Here is a 17,341-nt window from a genome sequence, read left to right on the forward strand (position 1 = left end):
TTTCACCCTTCTCTCTTCTCTTGGCCCTGGAATAGGATGTGAGTTCATCACACCTTTCAGGAGACAGTGAAAAGAAATGAGAGTTAGTGGCCGGGGGCCTAAATGCTGTATGACGGCAGAAAGGAAAACCAGGACTGTCCAGGGGGTTCACGACACCTGTGGTCTTTGGAAGGCTCTGTGTGCATACAAACACCTCCATGTAAAAGGAAACTTACAACAGAGGAAGTTGTATCAGGTACAGTGATCCAAATGGCATCTTTGCAGCGAGGGACAAAGTATTTAAGTAATGTGAAGGTAGCAATAACGAGGACAGCTTAACTGTGTAATGTGCCCTGCTGTTTACAAAGCTTTTCCACTTTTGTTGTTCTCATCTCATCATCATTTCTGATTCCATGAGGAATTTAGAGATATGAAAACAGAGGCTGAGAGAACAAGTGACTTATGCAAAATCATAAGTGTTCTTTGGTATAAGGATCAGAGCAGGGGGCCGAGTCTTCAACCCAGGTTCTTTGATCCGAAGCCTTGTCCTCTCCACTGCAGTTTTGTTTTTTTTTTTAATAAGTGTTTTGCTGGGGGTTTTTTTAAGCCCAGGAAATGTATCAGTGATTATGAATTTATATTTCACCAACGTATGTATTTATTTCAGCATCATACATATTAACACAATATGCATAGGTGTCGGTTATTCATTGTTGTGTAGCAAACCACTCGCTAAAGTAGTAGCTTAGAACAATAGATGTTTATTTCTTGTGGCTCTGTGTGTGAACTGGGAGGTTCTTCCATCGTCCACTGGCAGGTTGTGTAGGGCTTGATGGTCGAAGGTGGTGTCACTCCCATGTCTGGGAACTCAGCCCGGATGGCTGGAAGGGCCTGTCACCCCCTGTGGGGTCTTTCATCCTGGGCTTCTCCCGCGATGGCAGAAGCGAGAGAGCAAGTAGCAAAGCCTTAACAGACGGGACTTGGAAGTCACACAGCCTCCCTTCTGCCACATTCTGTTGTTCCGAGCAAGTTGTAGGGTGACCCCTGATTCAAAGAGTTGGCAGTAGATTCCACCTCTTGATGGGAGAAACTGCAATGAATTTGTGGCCCTTTTTAACCCACCGTAACATACATTTGACCAAATAGGTGCCCTTTAGATTTCATTCTCTGATTCTAGAAATTTGCTGGAGTGCTTGCTGCAACTATGGGATTCTTTTCCAAAGACTAACATCCTTCCGAGCCTGGGGCTCTGTGTCCTTGGGTGTAATTCAGGTATCCTGTAGCCAAGCTGCTTTCCCATCAGCAGTGACCTCTTGGCTGCTCTCTTGGCCTGCCAGTGGGAGTGGGCAGTTCACCTAGGAGTAGACCCATGATGGAGGAGCCTCTGAGCACCAATCTAGCTTGGGCATCGTTTAGCTGACCATTATTTTTAGCTCCTCTCCTTAAAGTTGTGACTGCCTAGGCAAACTTGGTTTAACAGGGAATGTCATTTTTGGATGCCACAAGATGTGCCTGGTGAAACCAGGTCAATGTTAAAAACAAACACCAAATGTGCAGAGATGTTGCGTAGAAATTCTCCTCTATAATGGTTGGTTATGTCATGGTTTCCAAGAGAAATGGACCCCCACTACATGTAGCCGGAGGATAGATCCAGTTCCCCTGTGTCAGCTAGTCCAGACCTCCACGCAGTTGGGCTGCTTCTCAAGAAGATGGCTCCTAGATCACAGTTTTTTTTTCTTTACACTCCTCCCTCTTTGCTATATCCAGGGTTATGTGCCTAATTTTACAGGGGCTTCCCATCGCCTCTATAATTTTTCATGCCTTTTTAGATACAGGCTGATAGGGCAGACATTAACTAGTTAAAAATCTAGACCATAATACCTCTACCTTATTTCCTCTCACTGTCAGTCAAATGAGTTTTTAAATACCCTTATGCCTTTTGACTTGTTATTTAATGACTTCCGTATTTTTATTAAGAAGATGAATGAATGGAATATGTTACAGTCACCCCTTTAAAATTTATTTTAATGAGATTTGTCCCAAACTTTTTGTTCTGAAACCATTCTGTGATCAGTTTCTGTCTGTAAATATGCATTCCTTAAAAGTTACTGAGAAAAATCCAATCTGGTTATTTTGAGGTGGCAATCAATGAAGTCACTGTTTATGATGTTCAGACTTAAAATAGGGTTTTCCCTGGGTTGTACACAGTGCAGCCAGCCAGGTTCCCAAGCTCCCTCCTGGCTCCAGCCTCTTTCTGACTAACAGGTTTGATTCTCTTCCAGAACCTATATCTGGAACATTTATATCTCTTGCTTTCTGAGACACTACACTGAAAAACCTGTTTTATTTTTAAATCAAGATTTTAGAAGCATTTTTAACTTTTTTTTTTCCTTATCCAGTCATTTAAAAGTTTTAGATTATCTGTTAGCGAAAATGTTGACTAATATGTGACTTTGGTCTTTACCAAAAAATATAATAGAATATCTTGAGCACATTACATTCCAGGTACGGCTCCCCTGGAAATGTAGACAAACCCAAATCATAGTGCTCCTCCTTGGGTGGCAGGTTATATGGCTCTCCTGTTTCAGAGATGGAGTTTGGTGAACCGGGAAAGGGGTCCTGCCCGGTGAGTGGTAGAAGCAGGGTGTGTGAGCACAAGCCACTAGGCTCACTGTCCCCTGTGGCTTTGAGCTCACTCCCCACCCACCTGTGCCTGGCCCCACCACTTAACCTAACATACCATGTGCTATACTTCCCTTTGTTACTGTAGTCCATGAGCAAATGTGTGCACGGGAGAAAACTGTTCAGCAGCGAAGGAATGTTCCTCCACACGTCACCTGGTGCCATGCAGAGAGCACACGCACCCAAAGGTTGTGTGCAGGAATCTAGGCCCACTTCTGCATGAATTTGGACAAGGCTCTCATATTGTCTGCATCTGTTTTCTTCCCTGAGAGAGAAAAAGGGGAAGAGGGATTTGATGATCTCAGAAGTAACTTCTACCTTTAAGTTCTTTGACTTTCCCAAGCCCTTGAGAGGGGAAAGAACCCAAGCCACTGGTGCTAGGAAACTCCTGGGTGAGAAAGAAGGAACATTTTAGAAAATTCCAGGACTCACAAGATACTGGGAGAGATACATGGTTTGCATAGTAATAGGAAGGGAAGAAAGTCTAAATGAAGTCATCAAACAATTATATTCACTTTTTTTTCATTTTCTTTAAAAAAAAAGAAAAACAACTTAGGAAAGGCAAAATGAAATAAACTTATAAGACCAGTGACTTAAATCAGGGTAATCAGACTGGTTGAATTGTGAAAGCCGGGTGATAATCCAGTTAAGTAGATGACCTGCTGGTCAGTGGCTAATGGAATATTGCTAGTTGCTTCTTTTTTTTACATCTGTAAATAGAGAGTCCCTTACATAGCAGGATTGGAGAATATCTGGTCAAAGGCTGAATCCATAAAAAAAGGGTGTACTCTCTTAAATTGCTTTCTAGTAGAAGGTGGACATCTCTGCCTGTCAGCCTGCTTTGCTGGGTGTGTTGGGGGAGGATGTGATGTGCGTCGCACCCTGCTAGCCCCACACGCTCACGGGCGTGAACTGCAACCTGCTCGTGGCTGCTCACTGGCTCCCGGACCATGTTTGTACTTGCTTCTCCCCAGCTCTTGCTCCTTGACTTTCGCTGAGGTTTTATCTTCGTCTGTTCTCCCTATCCCTCTTTATTCAGCTCCTCCATATTCTTACGGGGTTTTTCTGTGCTTTACTCTAACTTGTGTACGCACACAGACACCCACACCCAGCATTATATGGGTACAGGAGCGTTAACTTCTCTATTCCTGACTCTATGAGAAGACCGTTTCTTTCTATGACTGTTAAAATAAAAAAAGATCTACTGAATTAAGTTCCCCTTCTCTTTGTTTGATCCTCAGTTTTATTTCTCTAAGACGTTGACCTTAGAAGACCATTTCCCACTCATGCCCTGTCATAACAGCTTGAAACACTGTGATTCCAGGAAGAGAAATAAGATAAAAGGAAGGATGCCAACCCCATTGTATCTGGAGGATACATCAGACACACAGCCCATGACCAGAACAAAAGTCATAAATTTCCTTTACTTTCATTGTAGCATCTCGATGTTTGTATTCGGCTGCTTTGGGTTGAGAATCTAGGATGCTTCATTCCCATTCCTCAATCTTGGTTTCCCTGTGCTCTCGAGAAAAACCCGTCTTGTTGATGCTACATTGTATTATGATAATAGACTCTTAGTAGATTACCGTCACACTGTTTCTTATGAAGAGATGCATAGAGATTTTTAGAGAAGGAGCTTTCTTTTCTGGGGTTCCAGAATTCACAGCCTGACATTGACTCTACCAGATGAGGCTGTCAGAATGAAGTCTTTGGCAGGTTGTCCCTTCCGTTCAGCAGAAGCCCTTGAGTTAAATAAAAATTAATTTAACCGCAAAGCTGCGGTGAGTAAAAACAAGGTGCAGCTTTGAAAATATCAGAGACTCCTTGAGGGCCTCATGGAAGACCGAGAACACTGGGCTTGGTCTGGTGTGGGGCATGGTGATGAGTAAGATGTGGCTTAGGCTTGAAGGAGCTCAACACCTTACAGAATCAGCTCTTCCAGCTTCAAGAAAGTTCCAGACTTTTTGGAAGGTAATAAGAAGGGAACACACAGAGAGTGATCTGCCTTCAAGAAAAGAATCGATTAACAGACTGGCTTTCTACCAAATAATGGAAATGAATTTAAGAAAAAGCTGTAAAGTAATTTGCCATCTGTAGCTCCAAACTCAGATCAAGGACTTCAAAAAGCACACATACAGAAAAGCTGATTATAATTTTTCACATCCCTCCCTCTTTGCGTATGGTTTTTAATCTTGGGATCATACAGGTCCCATGTCGTTGGGAACCCAGTGGATTTTCTTACTCGTCTGTCCACTTCTGAGTAGTAGTTTTGGAGTGACTGTATTAGGAGTCCCTTAGCTTCCTGTTTGCTAATGTACATACACGTGGGTGGTTGAACTTTCCAGAGCTCCTCCGCCAACTATCTCCAGAGCCTCCGTCTATTGTTCTGCTAGTCAAAGCCTCGAGGATGGTGTTGGAGGGGTGGGAGTGGTGGGTGGGAGGATTATGCAAGGCCAGGAACACAGAGGGCAAGACTCTCAACACAGGACACATCAGCCCAACCAGACACACGTGTCAAAGCCAGATACTTCCTGAGGGTGGCTTGGAACTGATAGGTCCCTTCTCAGAGCTCAGAGAGCACTCTTAGCTCTTCTCTGAGACAGTGTTAAGTTCTTTAGGTCATCAAATGATATTTATTATAGATGTGTATGCTTTTAACATTGTGCTAGGTAATTAAGTTGCTTGTATCACGCCTACACAAGCTAGCCAGTGGAAATTGTCCCCAAATAGGCATTCTCAAAAGGACTTCATCAAATTAAGAGTCTTATAATTAATTATCATATCCATCTGTTCCCAAGACATTGTCTCAAAGAAGATGGCACTTAATAACTTTTTTTTTTTTTGTAAGATTAGTCTGTTAGGACAGATTTCTCTAATTCAGTTCACTTTTTGGATGTTCTCTTGAATTTGGATAATTTATCCAGCTGCTTTTTGGGACTGTTGTAAAATTAAATTGTACAATATGTAAAATATGCATTAGCATAGCTCAGATCTAAAACATTCCTGATTCTTGACATGCTATCATGGTAGCATTCCCTCTGTTTTTAAACACATCCAGAAAAAAATTTGGAAATCTATTTGAAGTCCTTCCTTCTCAACTAAGAAAAGAACATCTATTCTGTTGCCCTCTGCCACAGTAATGTTTGGCCCAAAAGAGCAAGTCAACTCATAACTAAAAAAGCCAGAGTCTATATTAAACTCTGATGTTTTTAAAACAAAATAATTTTAGGAATTCCATGTTGTTATTGGACTTATCCCCAGATGGAAGAAAATATGCTTTCCTAGAAGTAAAGCCCTTGTCCATGGAGATGAACTATCTCCCTAGTAGAGAGTTTAATTTGTCAATAATTCACTTCAGATGTGTTAAGCCCTGTTCTTCCTATATTAGTGCTTTACGCCTGTTGCATTTCGCCGTGAAAATGACCACTGTCCAGTCTTCTTTTGTATTTAAGTCCTGAAACAAAGCGGAAGGCTCTCTTTGAGTGGCTTACAGTTTGGCCTGGTCATCACCAGACATTGAATACCTGGCCCTCTGACACTCACTGAAAGAAAGTAATTCAACTCCAGTTCATAGGACTTGGAAAGCAGACTGCACTGCATGGATAATATTGAACCTCAGAGGACTTTCCCCACCCACCCTCATTTGATATTACCATCATCATGACACAGGCAAATACATCAGCTCCAGACAGTTTGGCAAAAAGGTTTTGTGAAGCTATTCACGTGACTAATAAGCAAATCTAAAATGTTAGAAATCCTCCTTCCTCTGGAAATGCCCGAAGCACCCGCAGATTTCATGCATCGTATTTTACTGTTCATTTGCCCCTGTACATTGGATGTAAGTGACAGGGCTCCTCATTGTTGTGTAGACACGGTTTTCAGAGAGTTCAGGGTTATATTTGCCCAGTAGACATTTAACTGCTTAACTGCAAATAAGATGAAGGTGAAGACAGCTTGTTTCTCTTGAACTTGATGCTCACTTAATCTGTGAATATATCACACAGACAAGTGCATCTTAAATTGCCCTTTCCTGACTTTGCCTTTTTTTTTTTTAAAGGAAAGAAGTTGTATGTCATGGCTCTTATGATATGATCAAGTACTTTGATTACCGTAACTAGGTCATGGATTCCTGAAGACTCTTAATGATACTTCTTGAGACATTAGATTGTGTATTTTTGAGGGCAAGGATGCTCCTTAATATGTCTCTCTCTCTCATTAGTGCTGAGCACAGGTAAATAAATACTCAATAATTGCTTTTAATTAAGTTAATAGATAGTTGATTTGCATCGAGTCCTAGCATCAAAACCCCTTTGTGTGTTTGGTCTGTTCAGGGAATGACTGAGTATTTATTGAGTCCTGGACATTGTGTTACCTGGTGGGAATAAGATGTAGACACTGATTTAAGGAGCTTACAGTCTAAAGGGAAGGCAAACACATATAAATCGTTACAGTTTAAAGTACTACATGCTTTAGCAGAAGTGTGCAAAAAAAAAAAAAAAACAGCTCATAGAGCAAAGAGATACTAATTCTGATTTGGAAAACTGTTGGATTTGACTTTTGAGCTGAGTCTTTAAGAATGAGTCAGAGTTCACCAGCTGGAGAAAGAGGAAAGGGCATTCTAGGCTGTTGTGGTCATTGAGTTTTAAACTTTTCATGTGACTTCCAGCTTAAAACAGTATCACTAATCCCTTCTATCTTTATGATTCAAGAAAAATGGAATTCATGACAATGTTGATTCCCCCCCCCCGCTCCGATAATAACCACCCCTTTTCAGGACTACATCACTTGTTTAAGATGGTTTATTACTTTACTATTGTTTTCAATTAAAGATGTGTGTCACAGTGTGGTGCACACGGCCCCTTCTTACCCAGCCCTGGGCTACTTCACTAGTCTTTCCCCTCCACTCCCCGCCCTGTAAGTCCCCCTACAGTATCTCTCCCAATCCCCACCCCAACATGTAACATGCTCCTGGTGGGCTGAGCCCTTTGCTCCAACCTAAATACACTATATTCTTTCTTGCCTCTGCAAATTTGTGTAAGTTCTTCCTGTTCCTGGAATGTCCTTACCTGCACCCCCATTGCCCCCTGATAGCCACTCACAGCCTCCCTTCACACACACACACACACACACACACACACACACACACACACAGCTCCAGACATTTGTCTTCGGGCCTTTCCTCAGAGAAGGCATCATGGAGGAAGTGACTCTCGGAGGGAATGGAGGACTGTTAGGCCCAGGAGGGACTTCAGTGTTGAAGGTGTTGAACAGCTCCCTGCCCCAACTGGGCTTTCCTCCAGCAGCCACCAATAGTTGGGGTCTCCACACAGACAGGGAGGTGGTTGGTTGGTATCACAGTTTGCACTTGGCCCCTTGGCAGGCTTGGGGTTGAATTTGACCCCAAGACATGTTTTCTCTGCTTCACTTTTTTCCCCCCCTCATCTTTAATTATTTACATTTTAAAACTGGCATGCTTCACGTAAAAATATGGCTTCTTTTGAGCAATGGGGAGGTGTAGCAACATGGACTGTGCATTTCATCATGGAATGAATAGTGAACAGACCTTCTTGAGTTGTCTACACAATAGCCCTCTACTCTTTCAGGATTCCTGCCTGACTCCTAAAGACATTCAGGTTTGGCCTCTCTGGGTTTAGCTAACTTGGGGTTGGTGTCGAAGGACCAGATGTGGATGGAGATTAAAGGGGCAAGAAGTTTAAAGACATGAAGATAAGGGCTCAGGTGAAACGCTGGGTTTGGGCTTGTGTTGCTAAGGAGTTACAGTCAGGATGAGGCCCAGGCTGGGGCAAAGAGGGAAAGATTTCTGGGGCACAGTGGTCTCAGGGAGGCTGAGAGTCAGGTGGTGGGAGCATGGGCATGGGAGGACCAGGAGCATGAACTGTTGTGATCAGTGAGTAAGGTGTTCGGCTTCAGAGATTTTAGAGTGCTGTGGCCTCAGGAGCGAGGAGCTGGTGTGCAAGACGCAGATTCCAAAAGATCAGGCGAGATCGGGGGGTTGAAAGTGCTTCGTCCACATAGACATGGAGGCCTCCCAAATTATTGTATAAAATAGCTAAGAGGTGGTGAGCGCTTCTCTGTTCCAGGTACTGTCCTAGGTGCTTTTCATATATCAGTTTATTTAGTTCACAGAGCAGTTCCAGGAGATAGGAGTACTTTAATCATCCCTATCTTAGATAAAGCACAGGTGAGGCTAAGAGAGATGCTATAACTTGCCCAAGGTCATAAGCTCCTTATGGCGAGAACTCAAACCTAAGGTTGTCCTCATGTCCAAGTGCATTCTCTGACCTCCCCCGCCTTAGGAAATGGAGGGGAGACAGGAGCCACAGAGAGGGAGGGGGCCTGCATGAGGGAGGAAAGTGACAGCATGGAGGATGTGGTCAGCTCGGAGGCAGTTGACCTCCCTTCCAGCCCAGGTGAATAAGTGAGTGTGGGGGAAGTCACTGTCTCACTAAAGACAGCTGTAAGGAAATACCATCTGGGGTCAAGCCAGGTAAGTGTCAAAACTGATTTGAGTAGCACGCTTTGCAGTGATGTTCAGATGTTGAGAGTTTGTCTGCAAGGGGAAGGTTGGGGAAAGCAGAGAGGTTGGAATGGAAGAATGAGTCCCCAAGAAGCAGAGCAATGCTCTTGAGGACAGGAAACCAGAGGATCTTGCACTTCGCACTGATGACAAGGATGAGAGGTCTGGGAATTGACAGCCCACACGGGTCCAAGTGGACGCATGCTTCACGATGCACGCTAGGTCAGCAGCAGCTCAGGCCCCAGGTGGCTCTGGGAGCTCCAAGGCACGTTAGCCACCCCGGCTGTTCAGGTTCTCAGATAGAAGGTTAGTCCTGACATCTCTGGTGTTTGTTCTTCACGTGCTGCGGAGAGGAAACGGAGAAGTTCACATCCCACTGTGTTCTCATTTGTGATTGTATATCCCACTCCTTCCTAAACTAAACTCCCTGAACTGAGAGCCAGAAGCCTTTGCATCCCCGGCCCCACCCAGCTGAGTGCCCCTGCTTGTACTCACCCAGCAGATCATTCGGAAACAATTGTATGTTCATACATCAGCTGATTCCATGTTCCACGGCACCCGGTTCCGATGTAGTCCATGATGCCAGCTCTGAGATGGGATTACCTTATGTTGCTTGTGCAGACTTCCTCTCCACATCCGATCCCAGTCCTCCTTCCCAGAGCGTGCCGCGCCGGTTTCCCTTCTTTCTTCCTCTTGCTCACCGGTCCTCCGTGCATCTCTCACTCCTGCCCTTTTACTCTCCGAGCCCATCCTGCCAACCACGAAGAGCAAATGCCAGCGTCTTTCCCCCAGACCTGAGGACGCGAAGGCAGAAAGCCTTCCGTTCCTGGGACTCGGTCGTTGTCAGACTGTTGGGCTACCCACGGAGGGTGGTTCAGGATGCCCGCCAGGTCCCAGCTCTCCTGTTTCAACAGGGGCCCAGGCCCACAGGGGAGTCTTTCCAGCTGGGCACGTACTCTGGTTCCTCGGCTGCCAGGACTGAAGCCCTCTGGAACTGTCCCGACTCTCTTCTTTAGCCATCACGTTGAGCTGGTGACGTGTGTGAAGAGCCATTGCCTCCTCAACCTGCCTGCTTACTGTGGAGCCTGGTTCTAGCACGTGACTACCAATCTTAGAGGAACCATGTGGGCTTATCGATTCCATTTTCCTACCATTTCTACCACTTTTCTTTCAACTTGGCACTGTAAGATAAGATTCCTGAGCCACATGCCAACCTTGAGGGCGCTGTAATCATCTGCCCCTTGAGAACAGCAGAAGAGAAGGGCTACAGTGACGACTTTATTAAGGTCTACAGTAGACTTTGTCATTATGACTGATACTGGAAATGCAAAGGAATATTTTACCTCATTGCCCTCAAGTTATATCTTCTGTGTATTGGAGCATATCCTTTGATTGCTCCCCACAGGAAAAAACAAGACATAACCGTAACAACAATGCGGGCTGATTTTACTATTGTCTCCGAAAGGGCAAGTGGTGAAGAATTTGCAGTTTCTGGTTGTGAAATCGAGAGGCGACAGCTGTTGGAAGGAAGCGCCTGATCCTCAGAGCTGGGCCAGGTGCTTGTGTGGCTAAGTAACACGCGTGTGTAACTGCCCGGGGGGTGGAAATGCAGGGACATCGTGCAGGAATTAGCTTGAGAAAGAGTGACTAAGGGTTTGTTACTGAGTGAGTAGCAAATCTCTTATGGTGAGCCATGAGAAAAATTGGGATCCTAAGAAACTTCCCGAGGAAGGAGTGCAGTTCTCCATAAGGATAGTTAGACCCTCAGGAGGGAAACCCATTTATTTTAGGATGTTTTATTTACAGTATCTCTCTCCCTCTCTCTCTCTTTTTTTTAACTTCTGAATTCCTGAAAAGAGGTAAAAAAATTTAATCAGTACAAAAATAGTGTATCGAATTTAATTAAACTTGTAGCTACTTTTTACAGAAGTAGGTTTTATGTGTCATCATAATTTCCATTCCTGACAATTATTTCATTAATACACTGAATGGAATCCTAGTAGTACAAGTGCTTTTTGCCCTTTTATTTCCACATTTCTCCTTATTTCCTAACTAAAGGGAGCGCCCCCCCCCCCCCCCCCCCGCCTATAAGTAGTAGTTTTTTTTATTTACAGATGGTGCTTCTCCCATTTTGAAGGCCTCCTGCATCCAGTCAGGTGCAGAGTACATGCAGGTTTGGGAGGGACTGTTTGCGGAGAGCCTCATGGAGTGGTTTTCCCTCCAGGATGTGGGCCGGGATATGGGTCTGCTCGGGGAAGATGAGGCCTCGGTGGTTTGTTGCTTCCACATTTCCTCCTCTGCAGGAGTTTATTGTAGGGGAATGTTAGAATAACATTTGGCCTCCGCTCTGCACGGCGCCCAGCACCCACCGCAGGGCACTCTGGTGCTTTGCAGAATAGCAGTGGGAGTAGCGAGGAGGACTCCTCTCCTGCGGCCTCTTCTGGCCCCCCTCTGGCTTTGTCTCCTTTACGGTGTCTCTAGTCACTCTAGTGAAGCACACTATTGATTCTTCAGCTAAATTGTGAAGCCCTAACTTCAGTTCTGAGGATATGCCCAGGAATCTAGAGACACCGGCATCAGGCCTATCGTTTCTTCTCCTGCATTGCTTAGTCCTCTTTAGTAGGAAACAAAGAGAGAGTTGTAGATGTGTACGTATGCTCCTTCTCAAAAAAAAAAAAAAAAAGTCCAGAAAGCTTCTTCAGAGAGCAGGCCCACCATGAGCTGGGCCTGACGGTGGAGGGCCAGCAAGGAGAAGGGGGTGGGGGAGGAGGACGAGGAGCCGGCCGCGCGGGCGTGCAGGCGTGTGATTTGCTCCGAGGGCAGGGTGGACGCCGGGAGGCGCAGGGAAAGGCACGAGCCAGGATCGGACTGCTGCAGGGAAGGGATGGCGAGCGGCAGTAACAGAAGCGTGGAATTTTCGAGTGAGAAAAGAGCTCATTCCGCTCCAGCCATCTCATTTTTATGACGAGAAACCTGCCTCCCAGTGTGGCTGGCCAGGGGTGACACATTTCCTGGCAGACGATGGCATGACACAGTCACTGTGGTGCCTGTCTTCACGCCACGCGTCTCTCACTCCTAAGCAACCGTACTGGGGCAGGAAGGAGGTTTTGTAAATGACTGAGAGCAAGTGCTACGAATCATCATTCTTATTAACGTGACAGAACTCGTTGGACTTGGCTTTTTCTACTGGGAAGTGGAAATGAAGCCATGGCAGCTGAGAGCCTGCATCTCTGCGAGCAAGTTGCTCAGAACGTGGGGACGGGTTCCCTTGAGTGGAATCTCCTGGAGGGCTTGAGATGCAGGCAGATTCTGAGCCCTGCGCCAGACTTGCAGAGGAACAGTCCCCGAGGGTGGCACCTTGGAACCTGCATTCTAGACAGGTTCCATCGTCTTGCCCTCCACATGCTAATTTTGAAAAGTGCTGTACCTATTAGCTCTCAGTCTGAAATTTATACCCGTAAAAGCAATGCATGGTTTAATCTCTGAGTCTCTGGATTTATCCTCATTTTTTTGTTCATTTACGAGACAAATAAGACCTGCCCCGCACTAGAGGAATTCACAGGAGAGGCAGTTAAGATTTTGATTTCATAGGATGAGCATGTTCAGCCCCAAGAGTCCGGTACCCATGTGTACTATTGAAGGTCAGAGGAGAGAAAATATCCTGGTTGCCTATTTTTTTTTTTAATGTTTCAAGTTTTTATTTAAGTTCTAGTTAGTTGTTAACATATAGTGTAATCCTGGCTGCTTTTTGATCAGAGAAGAAGGCCTTGTAGGGTGGGTGGTCTTAAGGTTGTGTGGAATTCACCAGCGGCAAAAGAGTTGAGGCGGAGTGCGCCTCGGAGCTGTGGCTCTGGGGGAGAGGGTTGGTTGGGTGAGTAGACTCGGTGAATGGCAGATTGCCCTTGTTGCTCAAGTGCAGCAGGTGGGGGAACCCGTAGAACATGGAAGCTCAAAAAGATAAGTAGAGGCTCGACTTGCAAGCACTTTAGGGGCTGTGCTAGGACTCATGCCTGCCTGGGACTCTGTGTCGTCCGGGAAGCAAAGGACATGAAGGGAAAGCATCGGTATATATTGCCTTTCAGCCAACGCAACCAGCCAGCCTGGGTCTCCTAAGGAGGGGAGTGCCCTCTAGGGGCTCAGATGATTTCTGAGCGCTGTTCATCATTGTTGCTCAGGTGCTCAGATGCCCACTAAGCTGAATCCATACCTACTCGAGAGAAAAAAAGACAGCTTCAGCAACCCACCTGGCTGCAGCTGTGATTACATTATGCAAGGATTTATTAATGTGGTGCCTTGATTGATCGTTATCTTAATACTGAGGATAACATTAGAAGCTTGATTTTTCCCGCAAATTGCACCTACAGGTTGCTTCTTGTTTGAAGTTACAAAGCCCTTAGCCCACGTATTGTATGATTCTGTTCTATGAACTGTCCAGAATAGGCCGATCCATAGAGACAGAACAGAGATTCATGGTTGCAGGGTCCAGGGGGGAGGGAATGGGAAGTACAGGGCTTCTTTTTGAGCTGATGAAAATGTTCTAAAATTAGATAGTATGGTTGCACAACCCCATGAATATAAAAACCACTGAATTGCACTTTAAAGGAGTGAATTTTATGGTATGCTAATTATCTCAATAAAGGTGTTATTTTTTTTTATTTTTATTTTTATTTTTTTATTCTTATGTTAATCCCCATACGTTACATCCTTAGTTTTAGATGTAGTGTTCCATGATTCATTGTTTGTGCATAACACCCAGTGCTCCATGCAGAACGTGCCCCCCTCAATACCCATCACCAGGCTAGCCCATCCCCCCGCCCCCCTCCTCTAGAACCCTCAGTTTGTTTTTCAGAGTCCATCGTCTCTCATGGTTCGTCTACCCCTCCGATTTCCCCCCCTTCATTCTTCCCCTCCTGCTACCTCCTCCTCCTTCTTCTTTATTTTATTTATTTATTTTTTTTTTTTAAAAAAAAGCCCTTAGCCCTTCTGCTGTAGGTGTCCTGCAAATAGCTCTGCCTGAAGTAGCCTTTTTGAGTTCATGGTATAGAAATCTCAGTGTTTTGCTTCTCCCTTTCTCTTCTGTATTTTTGTTTAGTTACTATTATCCCTCTTTTATTCGTTTCCAGTTCTGTTGAATTTAAGAAATACTTACTAATGACTACGCATAGTAGATGCAAGGAGAGCTTGCGGTAAGATTCGCGCTCACGTCACCACAAGCACAGTGAGAGGAACCTTAAGGGAAGTATGGGATCTGGCGGCTCCTAGAGAAGCCGTGATCTGAGGTTGGCCCACGAGGACGGATGGTAGCTGGACAGACAGCTGGATAAGGAGTGTTCAGGAGGGAGCAGGGCTAAGTGGTGCAAAGGCAGCCAGGGTGAGAGCTTATGTGGAGAACAGAGGAGTGACCCGAGCGGAAGGAAAATGAAGAGAAAGACCACAGAGTAGAATTGGGGGGGAAGAGGCACGTAGACCTGACAGTGTTGACTCCTAGGCTGAGCACCTGATCACTTAAATGAGGAGCAGCTGAAGACTTTTGATGTCGGAAATACAGGAACTGGGCCATAGGATGGGTGTGAGGGGCAAGGAGAGACCCAGGGGAGGGGAGGCCAGGTAAGAACATGGAAATTGGTCGGGGGGGGGGTCGATTTAGAAGTGACGGTAAGTGTTGACATCGATGTCATGAGCGTCTCTTTCTCGTATGTCAGTCTGTTTCCTCTACTGCTGCTCCACATGTTTTCTCCATTTTCTTGTTTGCTCTTTCTCTAGGCACTGGGGTAAAGGGCAGAAGGAAGACTGGGGAGAAGGGACAGAGAAAGAATAAAAATGAAGAGAAAAGGTAGTGAGGACAGAAGAACAGTTTGCATGTTTCAGTTGTTTTGTAATTCAGCATTTCCTCTTCATGATTCGCTAGAAGAGAATCTAGTCTCTTCTAGTGGAAAATACAGGGCAGGAAACCTTATTTATTTTCAGGTCAGTTGTGGAGTCTGTGTGCCTCACTGTTCCCATCTGTAAAAGGGAAGAATAGCTACCTCCAGTGTAGGTAAACCAGGGAATCTACAGGAATCTTATTAAAGAATTTTTTAAAACTACACTGGACTCACATAATTTGTAGACATAATAAATTTCCGTGGCAGATGAGGGTCCTGGTGAGTCCCCCGTTCGTGAGAGAGTGAGTGTAAACCCACCTGTCAAAACATAATCCATGTGAGTTGTATTATGTGGAACTATAGGAAATTGCTCTTTGACTATTTTTGACCTACAAGAAAATGACAGTTTCCCTAAAGTTTCAACCTAATAGGTGGCTGCTTGATAGATACCTGATGTGAGCCCAGGTTTTCACCCTTTCTGGTTTCTTAGTAAGTTCCTTCTTTATTAAGGTGCTGATGGTCTTCAACACTTGTTCATCTTCGGTTCAGGGGAAGCTGTGAGAAGACAAAAGACAGCAAGAAGTGAGGAAGGGTTGCCAAGGGGCTAGCCCAGAAGGGGAAAGGAGCTGGGAGCCAACCAGCCAGCAAAAACAGGGACACCTGAATCCTCGGAACTTGAACATGTAGTCATTCTGGGTTTAGAAGCAAAAATTCTGCATCAAGGGTTTTCCTTTGCTAAGTGGGTTACTAGGCAGTTGTGCGCAGTTTCAGACCTTCTGTAATATACGGTAGTAAACAACCTTTGTGAATCTCTACAAAAGCAAGGGAGAGATCTAAATGTTGAGAAACAGGTCAGATGTAAAAGGAGAAAAAAGAAGCCATACGGCAGACTCCGTTACAGTTTTCAGCTTGGTGGGGTTTCTGACAGCCTAGCAGACAGCCTGGCACATAAGTGCCCATATGTGTCCAGGACGGGTCACTGAAGGGCTGAAGGATATCTGAAGAGGTATTTTTTTGGTTCATTGTATACTCGCTGGTGTTTGATTTAGAATTATTCACTGAAACAGGGAGGAAGGTGGATCCCAGAAGATGTGGAAGCAAAGGTTAGTCAGCTCTTCTTGCAGGCTGCTTTCATTATAATCACATGCAGATATCAGGATCAGGGCGTGGCCTCTCAATCCCCTAGCCCCATTGATCTGTAGAGACCGAAGAGTTGAAGTTGTACAAAGGATCAAGAATACACTTGATATATCATTACTGTAACATCACAGGAATAGGATTATCTGCCTAAAACTGCAGTGACAAGGCACATACAAAGGAAAGACTATGGGATAACCTTTGCAGGAACTAAAAACCCAGTTCATCTTTACCCAGCCCTGTAAGGTGATTGTCTTATGGGAATACAGATCTGCCCACATAGAAAAGGCAAATGTTTATCTTAAACCATAGGAAGAAACACTGGTTGCAGCAAAACCTTAATTATCTAACCCCCTCTTCTCCCAGGTGCCCAGCATAACCATCGCCCCACTGGGAAGAAGGCTGAAAGGGCCCACCTCGAGAGGGGTTGTTCACACCTTTCCAGTGACTTGCATGGTCTTTGGTGCAAATTTTAATTGAAGTTTGTTTCCTTTTTTATTGTATGCTTAACTATAAATGTAACTAGATCTTGGGCCTGATTATTGAGGTACTTGTGGACTACATGCATATTTTGTTAAACACCCAAAGAACAATAGGACAACAAAACAATTAAGGGAGTGGGGAACAAAACCAAAATTAATGTGTGTGTTACCAGTTCTTCCCTGCTGGGAATGTTACCCTCCCCTGATCTTGACCTGCACTGTACCCAAATACCCACATACTTCCTGCAAGGATGTCTCTTTTTCGGATGCCTTGCTTTCACTCCTGTCAACCCAGGAACTCCTTGAGTCATCCTCTCCGCCCTCTGATCCCCACTTCCAGCCCGCCCCGGCTGGAGTCTAGCCTCTCCTTCCTTTTATTTCATTTATATCCTGACACCCTGCTGCCCTGAGCTTCTCATTTCCTGCCTAGTTCCTTGTAACAGATCATCAGCAGGCAGTTGACACATTTTGTTCTCCTCTCACGAATACCCACCACTCTGACTTTTCTCTGTTTAGGCTGGTTTCCCAGCAGAGTTGAAGTTAAGGAAGGGTGAGAGCCAGCAGAGCGAGCTTGCAGTTCAAGGAACACCTCGTTCATGCATGTAGAGATAAATGGACATGTAGTAGCTTAGAAGATGCCCCAAATGAAGACTTTCAGC

At 45.0% G+C, this 17,341-nt stretch overlaps 1 protein-coding gene across 4 annotated transcripts in view; it reads left to right on the forward strand.

Moving 5' to 3' along the window:
* CRIM1 (cysteine rich transmembrane BMP regulator 1) overlaps positions 1-17,341 on the forward strand; it is a 186,129-nt gene that overhangs the window by 89,244 nt on the left and 79,544 nt on the right. The gene's annotated exons all lie outside the window — the stretch shown is intronic.

This window comes from Mirounga leonina, unplaced genomic scaffold, assembly GCF_011800145.1.
Source record: "Mirounga leonina isolate KUSES-001 unplaced genomic scaffold, KU_Mleo_1.0 Mir_125, whole genome shotgun sequence".
NCBI classification, from domain to species: Eukaryota; Metazoa; Chordata; class Mammalia; order Carnivora; family Phocidae; genus Mirounga; species Mirounga leonina.